The sequence below is a fragment of the Pinus tabuliformis genome, chromosome 3_1 (genome assembly GCF_031772625.1).
Source record: "Pinus tabuliformis cultivar Carrire ecotype Pingquan chromosome 3_1, CPIR1, whole genome shotgun sequence".
NCBI lineage: Eukaryota > Viridiplantae > Streptophyta > Pinopsida > Pinales > Pinaceae > Pinus > Pinus tabuliformis.
The window spans coordinates 920,206,942-920,219,683 of NC_142301.1; the positions used below are offsets into that span (position 1 = coordinate 920,206,942).

The 12,742-nt window shown below is 39.4% G+C and overlaps 1 pseudogene; it reads left to right on the forward strand.

Moving 5' to 3' along the window:
- LOC149190748 (putative alpha-L-fucosidase 1 pseudogene) lies at positions 1-630 on the forward strand (annotated as a pseudogene).
- The last annotated feature ends 12,112 nt before the right edge of the window (positions 631-12,742 follow it).

Below are 12,742 nucleotides of genomic sequence, written 5' to 3' on the forward strand. Positions count from 1 at the left end.
ATGCTACTGTTAAATGTGCCACCAAATAGCACAGGTCTTCTTGCCGATGAAGATGTCCATGTGCTTCGTCAATTCAAAGATATTCTTACTTCAATATTTTCTATTAATTTAGCTGGAAATGCTGTTGTCACTGCAAGTAGTGTTCGTGGAAGCAGTTCCCAATTTGGACCAAGCCAGATCTTTAGTGATGATGTGTTTACCTATTGGGCTCCTGAAGAGGGGCAGACAACATGGTATCTACTCATAGACTTGAGAGATGTTGTGTCCTTCAATGTATTGTGCATAAAAGAAGCAATCCAACTAGGACAGAGAGTGAGTCAATACCACCTGGATATTTTAAAAGATGGTTCTTGGCATACAGTTGTAAATGGTACCACTATTGGATACAAAAGGCTAGAACGTTTTGAACTCATGAGATCTCAATTTTTGAAACTTACCATAGATCAGGCTCGAGTTGAACCATTGATTGCCTACTTTGGTCTCTACATGGACAGCGTGTCGAGTATTCATGCCAATGACATCGAGGGAAGAATCTCAAGTTCAGGATCCACACTCATGCCAGATAAACTTAACAGCTTGGATGTGAAAATACAATCAGTTTCTGGAAATATGAGCAAAATAGTTAGCTAAAATCTTTTTCATTGGAAGCGTGATATTTTTCATTATCCTTTAATATGGTTTTGTGTGACAAGAAAGCAGGAGGATAAGTTTTCTTGTCAATCTTGTTTTTAGGGATAATGCCTGTTTAGATTATTCAATTACTAATGAGATGCAGTCAATGACTGGTTTTGGATTGAAATTCAAGTTCATAGTTTGAATCTCCCTAAAGCTGAACTGTGGAGGCAATAGCAGTGAGCCAAGAAGAAAAGATTACTCCAGGTGGACAGAAGTACTTTTATGACTCGGGGGGATGTAGAGATTGGCAGGTGTTTTTATGGGGCAAGATTTTTAAGTCAAACAGCAACAATTTCTGTCATCATTCATGGGTTGTCTGCGTGGCATCATGGCAGAATGTACAGTATCTCTTCACTTCATTTTATTCTAGATTTAGCTTTGGCATTTTCTAGGAGTTGCTTTTGCACTCCCACATTGTATTTGTACTGGTTGTATCCTTTAGTCCCATTGACCTATTTATGTCATTAAAATTATCTTATCTTACCACTGCCTCACTGTTGTGATAATGGTGACTAAGCTCCAATTATCTGATAAAGAGCAAACATGTTCACATTTCCAGAGGAATTGTACTTTCTTCTCTCTAAAAATTCTTCTTTCAAAAAAACCGAGGCTCAAATAATTTCACATGGTTCCGTACGAAGTATTGCATCTAACAATTATTATAATAATAAAATTATAACATAAAAGAAAAGAAACTGATGGGGAGTAGTTATATAATTATTGCAATGTTTGGGTTCTAACACACTTCTGAGATCTTTTGCGTGGATCTTTTTCCTCATGCACAACATAACTTAATGGGCGTTGAACGACCAGTTTTATATACAAATATGTTGGAAAATTATACTAGCGGTGAAAAGCCATAATTAATGTTTAACTCCTCAGACATATCATTTTACTAGCAAATGTAGTAGAGACGTTATCTAATTATTTAAATGATTGGCGTGAAATGGGAATGTAGTGAATTTGAGTTGCATATTATTCAAACCTACTGCTCTATATAAATCATGAGAATGCGATGCCGAAGTGTAACCATATCTAACCTATTGGAGGCCACTTTGGAAGAAACTCAACATGGAGAAAAACATATTCCTAGTGAGCACGTTTCTCTCAATCTGATAGGTGATCCCTAAAGACATGGGCTTGTATGATAATGGAAGTTGAGAAACTTCCTTCAACTATTATGAATTTTGCCTATGGACACTCTAGTCATTCTGTAGTCATTTTAGGCAGGGAACTTTCTCCATCACCGTTTAACATTTAGCTTTCACCACCGTTGGAGGGAAAATATCATCAGCCCCACTTTACCTAGTTGACTTCGTAAAGGATTATTTTGAAATTAAAAGGATGGTCCAGGGATCATGCTTTTTGAGGGTTTTCCTTAGGAGACCTTGTATACGTGATTTTGGTTGGTTGTGAAGTGTTATGGTTGCATTTACTGTACATCTAGTGGGGATTATGACTTGATTTGACAGTGTTAAAAAAGGGGAGCTGGCCATTGGGACCTTGTGCAAGGCATGTTTTCTTAGCAGACTCTTTAGTTTTACTACAATTGTACGGACACTTGGACAGATAATTTTTTCCATTATGTCTTGAGAACTGTTCTCTTTTAATTAGTTATGAGTAGGCCCTTATTGCAAATTGTTGAGCAAATGCGATTCAAAGATAAAATTAAACCAGTGTATTTGATTCTAGTTGGAATGAATTCGAAGCAGACTATTATAAGTTGAAATGAGTTTGCAACTACTACTTAAATATAGTAGAAAAAACTGTTTTTTGAACCTTTATTGTACATTAATTTAACAAAGCTTGAATTACCATTTCTTCACGGTCTTTCGTAATACACAACATTTCTGTTTATAAAACAAGCTATAGGTTTTTTTTGTTCTTTTTGTAAGTAAGTAGGAAACATTATATTACCAAAAATATTTTACATAGAGTACATTTTAAGAACTGCGAAGGCTAGTGTTCAGGCGAGGAGAAGTCTGCTAAGTGCTAAGTATGGACTGAAAAGAATTAGAGAGAGACTATTTGCCCACGAAGGGGAAACTAGATGGTCCTTTAGTATGAGAAAAAATCTGGTTGGAAAACATTGGACATACAAAAGTGAACAGAGGCCCTGCTAAAAGGATGCCTAATGGGGTGACCATCGAAACTTAAACAACAGTGTAATCTGAAGAAAGACAAAGGCTAATAAAGCATAATGGGAGACTTGGTCACTTGCTTGCCTCTGGAACTACTTGATGCTTGTTGTGCTTTGTTGTGGCCGCCTTCTCCCACTACAACATTGCCAGGTGCACCTTCTCCATTTTCTTCAATGATGAGGCAGCCATAGGAACTTACTTCTAGTTGAGAGGATTCATCTTTAGCGATTTGGGCTACATTGGTGGGAGGCTTCATTTGATTGTTTGCCTTTGATTTAGGGTCTCTGGCTAGGAGAGGAGCCTTGAAACACAAGACCTTTGCCTTTCACTTTCGCAACTAGAGCACCGAGGAGAGGAGGGGAGCTAGGCTAGTGGGAGGAATTCAAATCAACAAAGCTTTCCATGGAACTAGTGGTTGTTGGTGTTAGGGGAACAAGAGGGAAATATATGCCTATAGCCCTGAGTAGATTGCGCAGCGTCAGATAGGTGTTGTGGAATTGAATACCCACCTTTGTCATCCTTCGTTTTGCTTGGTCTCTAGCTTCTTATAAGGTCCAGAGGTGGCGCTCTAACAAATTCTGAATTGCCCAATGACCATCACCCAAACGCTTGCGCTCCTCAACCTCCATTGAAGCCACCAAGCTATGGATGTGGACTAGTATATCCGGGTCGAACAATTCTACATTTCCATCATGCCAAGGAGAGCGAAGTGGATGCCCTCATCCTCGACCTCCTCGTGTGCCCTACCTCTTTCTCTAACCATATTTGCTTGCCAAGAGTCGTTGACCCTGAAGCGTTGGCCTCTAAGAATTGTGACAGGGAAAACAATGTTTCTATGTCAATGCCTACCTCTTGCAAGATGGAACGGAGCATGGGAGCCAAGATGCATTGAGACATATATCTTAATTGGAGCATGAGAGCCAATGTAAGGATAATTGCGAGGGAGATTTAGAGGGAATGTTTCAAGCAACTTGAATTAACTGAGACAACTTGCTTGAAGGTATTCCGCAGTGCATGATTGCCACCCAGACACCTTATTCATTTTGGCGTGATAACTGTCCTACAAGACCTAACATGGCGTGTTAATCGAAGGAACACCTAGACCTGGGAGGTGAACCCCTTGATTAGCTATGCATTTGCAGTGGGAAGCCCAGGTTACTATGGAGGGTGAGGTCAGGGATCAATCCTCACATTGAGTTTGTTATTCCACTCCTTTATTTGCTAGAAAATCTACCTGAGAGTTAGAATTGTGTCTGGTGTGGTGGAAAATTATAGTATCTTGTTGAGATGAGAGTAACGCTAGTTGTTGCATGCTATGATCCAATCTCTAACTTAGAGAGCATTTTGAAGGAGGGGATCCATTGATGAGTTTATGAACTGTAATCCTAGAGTCCCCTTCATCGATGAGAGGATAGAAATGATTATTCGTTGTTATGTGAAGTCCATGGATCATGGCCTCTAGCTTAGTGACATTGTTGCTTTCTTGTCCAATATGTCCTCTATAGAGCCTGATAATTTCCCCTTTGTGGTTTCAGATGGCCCCTCCAATTCTATCTTCCCCTAGATCACCTTTTGAGGCACCGTCAAAGTTGAGTTTATAATGTTACTCCGAAGGAGGTTGGCAAATATCAGTAGTTGGATCCATAGTTTGTTTGCTCGGAAATGCACTTGTAGTCTTGGGGATCTTGAAATTCCACCAAGCCAGGATCACCCTCTCTAATAGAGGTCCTTGGAAGTCCTTGGAAGTCCCATATGGAGAGGAACAAGGTTTGCTTAATATGCATGTGGAAGAGCAACCAAATTCTTTATGAGGTTTTGTGTTTGTCATTGAAGGTTCTTTGATTTCTCTCTTTCCATATTTCCCATGTCAAGAGGTTAGGGGCTATTGTCCAAAGTCAATTAAGGATTGGACTTTGGAAAGTATTCTTTGCCTAGTTTTTAATGGATTGGGCAATGTTGCCTTCTGCGTTGTTGGTGCGTTGGAAGCCATGAGCCAATTTTCCCCATAAGCTATTTGCTATTGCACGGGAGTCAAATAGGTGATCTATAGTTTCTTGGTAAGCTTTGCACATGCAACACCATGAAGCACCATGGAATCCTCTTTTGAGAATGTTTTCCTAGTTGAGAATGTGTCGTCTTATAAGGATCCAAGTGAAATATGTCACTTTTGGCCAGAGTTTCATAGACCATAGTTCTTTCTAGAAAGGGTTTGGAGCTTCAGGTAAATCTAGGGTCATGAGGTGGTATGCCTCTTTGGCTATGAAAATTCTCGAGTTTTTGTAGCCCCACATTAGGATGTTTGATCCTTCTTTCTCCCTGATGGATCTTTTAAGCAGAGATTGTTGCAGAGAATTTTTGTTGTCCTCTGTGTCTTCCTCCCTACATAGGATATGTTGTTTCCACTTGCAAACTCTTGTGATTTCATTGTCAATCCAATATTAATGAATTGGGTTTTGGCCAGTGTTCTTAGTTATTTCTTGACTAAAAGGGGTTGGGAGAATACTACCCAAACCTGGAAGTTGTTGCGAGGAGTCTGTCCAAAATCGTGTTGTTTTTCCATCCTAAATTTCCTAGAAACTATGCATCTAAACCAGGGTTTTGTTAAGGCTAGCAAGATTCCAAATGAGAGAGCCTTGTGTTTGTGTGGAGAGACGAATAAGGTATTGCTTTGCTATGTTCCTGGCATATTTGGAGTACCATAGTTGAGCCCACGGTTCTGCCTTATACTTCATCAAATGCCACCATTTTTTGTCTCCTAAAACTTTATTGACCGCTTCTGGTTCACACAAACTGATCACTCCTTTTGATTTCGAGAGGTAGAGAGTCTCCCATTTAACCAAAAGAAATTTTTGCTTAAGGTTAGATCCCCCCCATAAGAATGTTGTTTAGAGGTTTCTGATGCATTTGAGAATCCATTCAGGAGCTTCTAAGATGGAAAAAAGGTAGGTAGGCTTGGCTTGAAGGACAAATTTAACGAGAAGAAGGTGGCTAGCAATATAAAGAAATTTGAAGGTCCAACAATTGAGCTTGAAATTAAGTTTTTCAAGAATGTAACGCCATGAAGAGTGCTTGACGATTGATTATGTGAGAGGGGCAGCCAAGTACTTTGAAGGAAGAGTAGCTAAGGAGAATCCCATAATACACTTGATGTTCTGTTGGGTAATGAGAGGGGCGTTGAAGAAGAAATTTTGAGACTTCCAAATTGATGGAAGTGCCATAGGCTTCAGAGAAAAGGTTAAGGATGTCTTTGACTTCCTTGGCTTCTTTGACTAATGGGTGATTCATGAGGAGGGTGTCACCAACAAATTGCTAGTGGGAGAGGGTAAAGTTATCATGAAGGACGAGGCCATTTAGAGAACCTTTTTATAAAGCAACCTTGATGGATTTGCCTAGGCCTTTTGCGATAAGGATAAAGAGAAAAGGGGACAACGGATCCCCTTTTCTGATTCCTCGAGATGGTTTGAATGTGTCAAAGGGTGATCCATTAACAAGGATGGAGAAGAAAGCAATGGAGACTAGCGACATGACCCACTGGATCTAGTGGGTGCTAAAGCCAAATGCAAGAAGAATGATTTTGATGTAATCTAAGCTTGTCGACAAAACTCTGTTGATGTGATTTTTACCAAAGGCTCTGGACATGTCGAGTTTGATGAGCATATTGATCTTTTTGAGACTCGAGAGAATGGATGGTTTCATGTGCTAGGATGATGCCATCAAGGATCTGTCTTCCTTCTACATACTCAAACTACCTTAGGGAAATGAGCAAAGGAAGAATAGGTTTCAAGTGATTAGCAATAACTTTTGATTATTTTGTAAATAATGTTATGTAGTGTTACGAGAGATATTTACATGGAGATGCAACATTATCCTCCTTGGGGATCAGGGCCAGGGAGGTTGCATTAAAGGCAGGAAGGATGCATTGGTTGGCCCTTGAATCCTCTATGATCTCTCAGAATTCCTTGTGAAGAAAATGCTAGCATTGCTTGAAGAAAGTTATTGTGAACCCATAGGCCTAAGGGATTTACCTTTCGCCATCTAGTGTAGAGCTTCATTGATGAGTTTGATGAGAGCAATATTATGATCTTTAGTGACGAATTTTTCCTTACTTCATTATGTAGGGAAGTAATGTGATTGGTGGAGTGATGTTGGATGATATATTTGTGGAAAAGGAGGTGTTTCGCTCTCCCTCCTTCAGCGAACAAACTCTTGATTTTTGTTTCCAATAGATCTCCTCTTGTTGATTGTGAGAGCTTCTTCTTTGTCCTCTGATTCCTTTAAGCGACCATTATTGATGATATCCCGCTAGAGGATGGAGATTTACTTTTCCAGAGTATGTTTTTCATGGAAGAAATTGCCATATTCTTCTTTATTCCATTTTTTTCCCTGGGAAAAATTGCAATTTTATTCATAATGAGCAAAATTACATGTTGTAGATGCTAATGAGCATATGCAATAATAGTAGGTCATGATGTCTCAGGATCCATAAAAGACTAATCTATTCTTTCCTACCTTTCTTTTTTTCCACTTTTCGCCAACCACCAGTGTTGGGAGTGGATGTTATAATAGACATTTGATTCTCATTGGTATTAGTTGGATATTCTTTGTTAGAATCAGATCCCTCTGATCCATGAATTCGTTTGCTGCCACTTCCTTTCCTGATGTGTGTTGCTCATACTGCTGTGAAGAGTTGTTGGGCCTCTATGTTAACGCAGAGCTGTGCTCTAACTTGTTCTTCTGTGGGTTGTTTTGTATTATCTGTACATTATTGTCTGCAATGTTTTCTGTTGTCTCTTCTTCTTCTGCTTCTTCTTGGGGCTCGGTGCATTGCCAATCTTTTGGCTTTTGGGATTGCTTCTTATTTCTTTTGCGGTCTTTTTTAGCTTGTGGGCATGCAATGTGAAGTTGACTTGTTTGTTGATAGTCACGACAATGAAATGTTGTATTTTCATAATCTAGTGGTTGAGTCCACTGTGTATTGTTATGGACCAATATTATGTGGTCAGGTAAACCTTTACTCAGATCTACTTCGATGCATATTCTAGCAAAGGTAAAAATGCCTCTTGAAACTCCATCTGCATCAGCGTTGAAAAATTTGCCCAATGAATTCCCTATTTCTTCTAATACTTTGTAATGCCAGAAGTGTAGTGGAAGATTGTGTATCCTGAGCCATACATGCATTTTAGAAACCACCATAGTGGTGGCATCAAAACCTGGGAACCAAGGGATCATGAACAATGCTGCATTGCCCCAGAACCATGGTCCCTCATTAAGGGCATAATCCTTATCCTTGACTATGTCGAATTTGACAATAAAAAACCCCTTGGAACATAGATGAATATCACAATTTGTTGTCCATGTAGAGAAAATCCATTGGTGTAAAGCGTCTGATTTAGGCCAGAAACCATTAAATCTACATATGACTGCTTTAGTATGAAAGTCTGCATAAAGTTCATTTACCTCAGGCAAAGACACTGTCAAGGCTGGTATCTGGGACTTTTTCTCCACGATATAGGGTCCAGGTAGTTCTGGCAGTGGTGCTGGTTTAGTTTGGTCTTCATTCTTCCCTTTGACCGCATCTTTAAAAGTGCTTGTGCCCTTTGAGTTGGTTCTGGAGCATCCACCACGCAGTTGCAGATTGAGGATGATGGTCGAGTCTAAAGCAATGCCATAGTCCTATAGTGTGTGATTATCCTGCAAAATTTGTCCTGAGTAAATAAAACTTTGCATACTTACTAATATGCCTAGATGATTTTGGATTTCACACTTTAATTCTGGCATTGTGGTGAGTGGATATGTCCTTGACATAGGTCGATCTTCTATAAGGTACTTAAGATCTTATAGATCTGGTCGAGATGGATCTCGATCATTGCTTGAGTCATTCGATCTGGGCCAGCATAGCCTTCCATACTGAGATCGTGAATGTTCTCTGGCGCCTTCTTGTTTTCTGCCTGTAAGGTAGGCAGTAGAGATTTCTCATTTCTCGATCCAGATAAGCCATCATCAAATGCAGTCCCAACACTTTCAGCTGTTGCTCTATACTTCCACTTGTTTTCAGCCTGGTGGGGGCATGGATACAAAGTCCTATCGCCAGATCCAGAGCGTCCTTCATCAATTCCATTTGCGAAGGTTTGTGGGTTAGGTATCAGTTTCACTATATACCCGAGCAACCCATTGGATATTATGACAACAGATGCAAGTGCTGCAGCAATGAATCTCTTTCCTTATTTGGTCACGCTATGCCGGATGGTAAATCCTATGAGGGTGGCATTGATAGGGCTCGATCCGACGTAAGCACCGAGACATAATCGAATCTCTAGATCTGGCTGGAGCGAGGGCAGATTAGCGTTTTGTGAGAGTAGATCCGTGCGTTTTGGGTGGGAAGAGGTCTTTCCGGATCCAAACAGAGACTGTGCATGTGCTTGGATTTCATTCACTGGTTCACGAGGAGAAATCTCCATTAAAAGTCGGGCCGAGATCGCAATGTAGATGGCATATTTGTTGTGTTCAATTGGATCCCGCGCTGTGTGGATCAATGTTGCCCGATAAGCCGGATTGGGCAATCTCATTGAAGACTCCTGTAGGAACCCTCTTTTCCACCATCGAGATCGCTCTTCTTTTCATCAAATCCGTCATTCTTCTTTATTCCATTGTTTGAGGAGTAGCTTAATTTGTTTAAGTTTATGTTGAAAGACGTACATTTTTTAACCCTTTAAGTGATCCATGCGATGCCATCAACCTTCAATATTGTTGATAAGATTGTTGTTCCAAAGCTAGAATTGTTCAAACTTGAAGGGGCGTTTAAGTGGCTTACCAAAGGTTCTCCATGAGAGAGAGACAAGCCAGTGGTTTGATCTCGCTGATGGGAGAATCTAAACTAATAAGAGTTCATGGCCACTTGTGAGAAGTTGTTCTACTACCAGGAAACGATCTGAGCGGGATGAGATCTGAGCTGAGCCGCTTCTTATGTTGTTCCAAGTGAAGAGGCCATTGGTTGTTTTCATGTCCACCATGTTTTTTTCCTCTATAAAGATGTGGAGATCCTCTGAATTTGGCTCTAGATGCCATCTTCATCTCTTTTCTTTATGCCATCTTCATCTCTTCTCTTTTATGGAGGTAATAATGTTGAAATCACCCCCTATTATCAATTTATGTGTGTCCACTAGATCCTTTAGGGAATGGAGATGTTGGAGCATTTTTTGTTTCCTGGTGGGGGCTTGAGGTCCATAAACATTGGAAAGGAATCCATGCAGATCTAAGCCCAACAAATGGAAGGAAGTTGAAAGAGCATAATAGTTTAGGGTTAAAGCTTCCATGTTGATCTGAGAGGGATCCCAAGAGATCCCTAAACCTCTAGATGCTTCTTCCGCATCGACAACAACAATCTTGGCCTTTTTCCATAATCTAGATATTATGGATTCAAAATTTGTGCAAGAACATTTTATTTCTTGGATAAGCAGAATTGTCTAGAGATTTTTTTGGATCTTTCGATGCAGAATACATTGCTTGGAGGGGCTATTCAAACCCCTTATGTTCCAAGATATTACCTTCATAGTAGAACAAGGTTTTGAGAGGTGTAGATCTCTGAGATTTGGTTATATTAACCAGAGTCTACCAGCTTCCGACCTAGGGTGTCTAGGTGTTGCAACAATGATTTTCGTCCTGTTTTGTTGAAATTTTTGTTGTGTAGAATTTTGTAGAATTTTTCTACAAATCAACTAGCTCTGATACCATGTGGAATTTTTTCTACAAATCAGCTAGCTCTAATACCATGTAGAAATTCCCACTGTAGATCACCTAGGAATGCAATGTACTAAAGAAAAATACTTGATCTACTTCTATAAACAATTTAGCGGAAGCTTAATCGAACATGAGCAACATCAATAAGAACACATATAACTAATATGGAGAAATCAAACACACATAACACAGAAGATATAACCAGAGGAAAGCACCAGCCTAAAACCCCATCTCTGTATTATCATACAAGTGGAAATATATCCCGGATTACACAAAGCCTTAGCTCAGAAGCTATCCAGCTCTTAGTACAATCCCTCTGCTGCTCATAGACAGTCAAAGGCTTCTCACAAACCTTCTCCTCTGCCCTCCAAGCCTCTTATTTCCTTGTGCAGTTTCTCCTTGGTCCTCAAGTTACCCACTGTGTGTAATAATCTCTCACACACTGCTCTGACCTCTGAAATAACTGCACAAACCTGAATGAGATAAATCCTCATCATGGATGAGCTTCCTTTATATGAAAAATATTCATCCAACTGATAGTACATTGTCCCTTCTCTGATCTCAACTGGGTCTCTGTCTGAATTGACATGCATGAGTTATCCATGAGTGAATCTTCAGTTATCTAAAAATACCAGTTGTTACATGCATGCAAGCATTAACAAACTGAATCTCATTAATTTAACAACTTGTTAAATTAATCTAACTAGACTTGACTAAGTTAAACTAAGTCAACTGATCATACTCAATATAGAACTCATCCTTATCTCTTTAACTGATGGATAAATTCCTCAATTAATAGATAAATTATTGCATGTCCTCACATAGATTTCAAGTTTGTTTTTCCTTAACTAATTAATTCAAACTGAATTAATTAATTAATTTACAAACTGCTGTTAATATCAAATTCGATTTTTACTTCCTATTTTAGTCCAGGGACTGACTAAAATTAGGAATCCACACTGCACTGCTAAAAATAGAGCTTCTATTTTTACCACTTCCATTTTTCATTCCCTGTTGCCCAATCCAACACTGGTACCCACACTGCGATTTTTAGCAATTTCTTGTTGCCAATTTTCAACATGTTGCTCTTCTTCCTATGTTTGGTAATGATGGTTTGAACCCCTAACTGCATCGATGCTTTGGCTTTTTGAAGGGATGTTGCTAAGAGGTTGATCTGCTTGGGAGGAATAGTATTCATTGTGTTCCTGTGACATGTATCTTTGAGGGCCATCAGATTTAGCCCTTCGATGTCAGTGAAATCTTCTTCCTCAGACATAAGTATATCCTCTTCTTCTTGTGTGTTTAATTTCTCTGAGCGATCATTAGGGTTTGCTTCTTCAGGTAATTTCCATTTGTCCTCATTAGATTGTTGCTCAGATATTTTAGGTTGACCTTCCTTTGCAGGTTCTTGCACTGGCCTGGGGGATTCCTCTGGGAGGTCTCCCAACACATCAAAATTGTTGCTAGTCATCTGGTGTTTGGGGGTAGCAGAGGTGCTATACTTTTTGTTATGGCATTTCTTAGAAGGGATCTTGGTGAATCCATATGCATCAGTTGCACGAGAGTCTTTGGATTTTTGCTTTAGATTGTTTAGGGGGCAATCCTCGTGCTTGTGGCATTTTTTGTAACAAAAATGAACATGCTCATAATCGAGGGTCTTTGTTAGGTCCCTATATTACTAATGTAACCCCTTATTGTTATTAGTGCAACCCCCTTATTATATTTTTGTGTGCCCATGTAGCCCCCATATTGTTATTATTGTGCCCCACATAAGCCCACTATTATTATTGTTGTGCCCTTACATTATTATTGTTATGTCGGCTCTAATTATATTATGACCCCTTAGACTCCTATATATAGAAATGAGGTCTTGTCATCTTTATCATCCAAGAATTGTTCATTTGTGTAATGTAAAGGAGGTTGCCCCCTCGAAAATGCTGATTTTGAAGTCGTTTATCTATCTTTTCTATATTTTTGTGCGCTGGTTTCATAACATTTGGTATCTGAGCTTTGGATTCCAGGGTTTCGCTGCTCCAAACAGGTCATCATGGAATTTTCTCTATAACTTTTTTCCACGACATTTTAGAAGTAAAAAGAAAAATACCCATTTGAGCTGAAATCAGCTTGAATTTTAGATTTGAATTTCAGATCTTGTCTCGCTATATTTTTGGAGATATGATCTGAGGAAT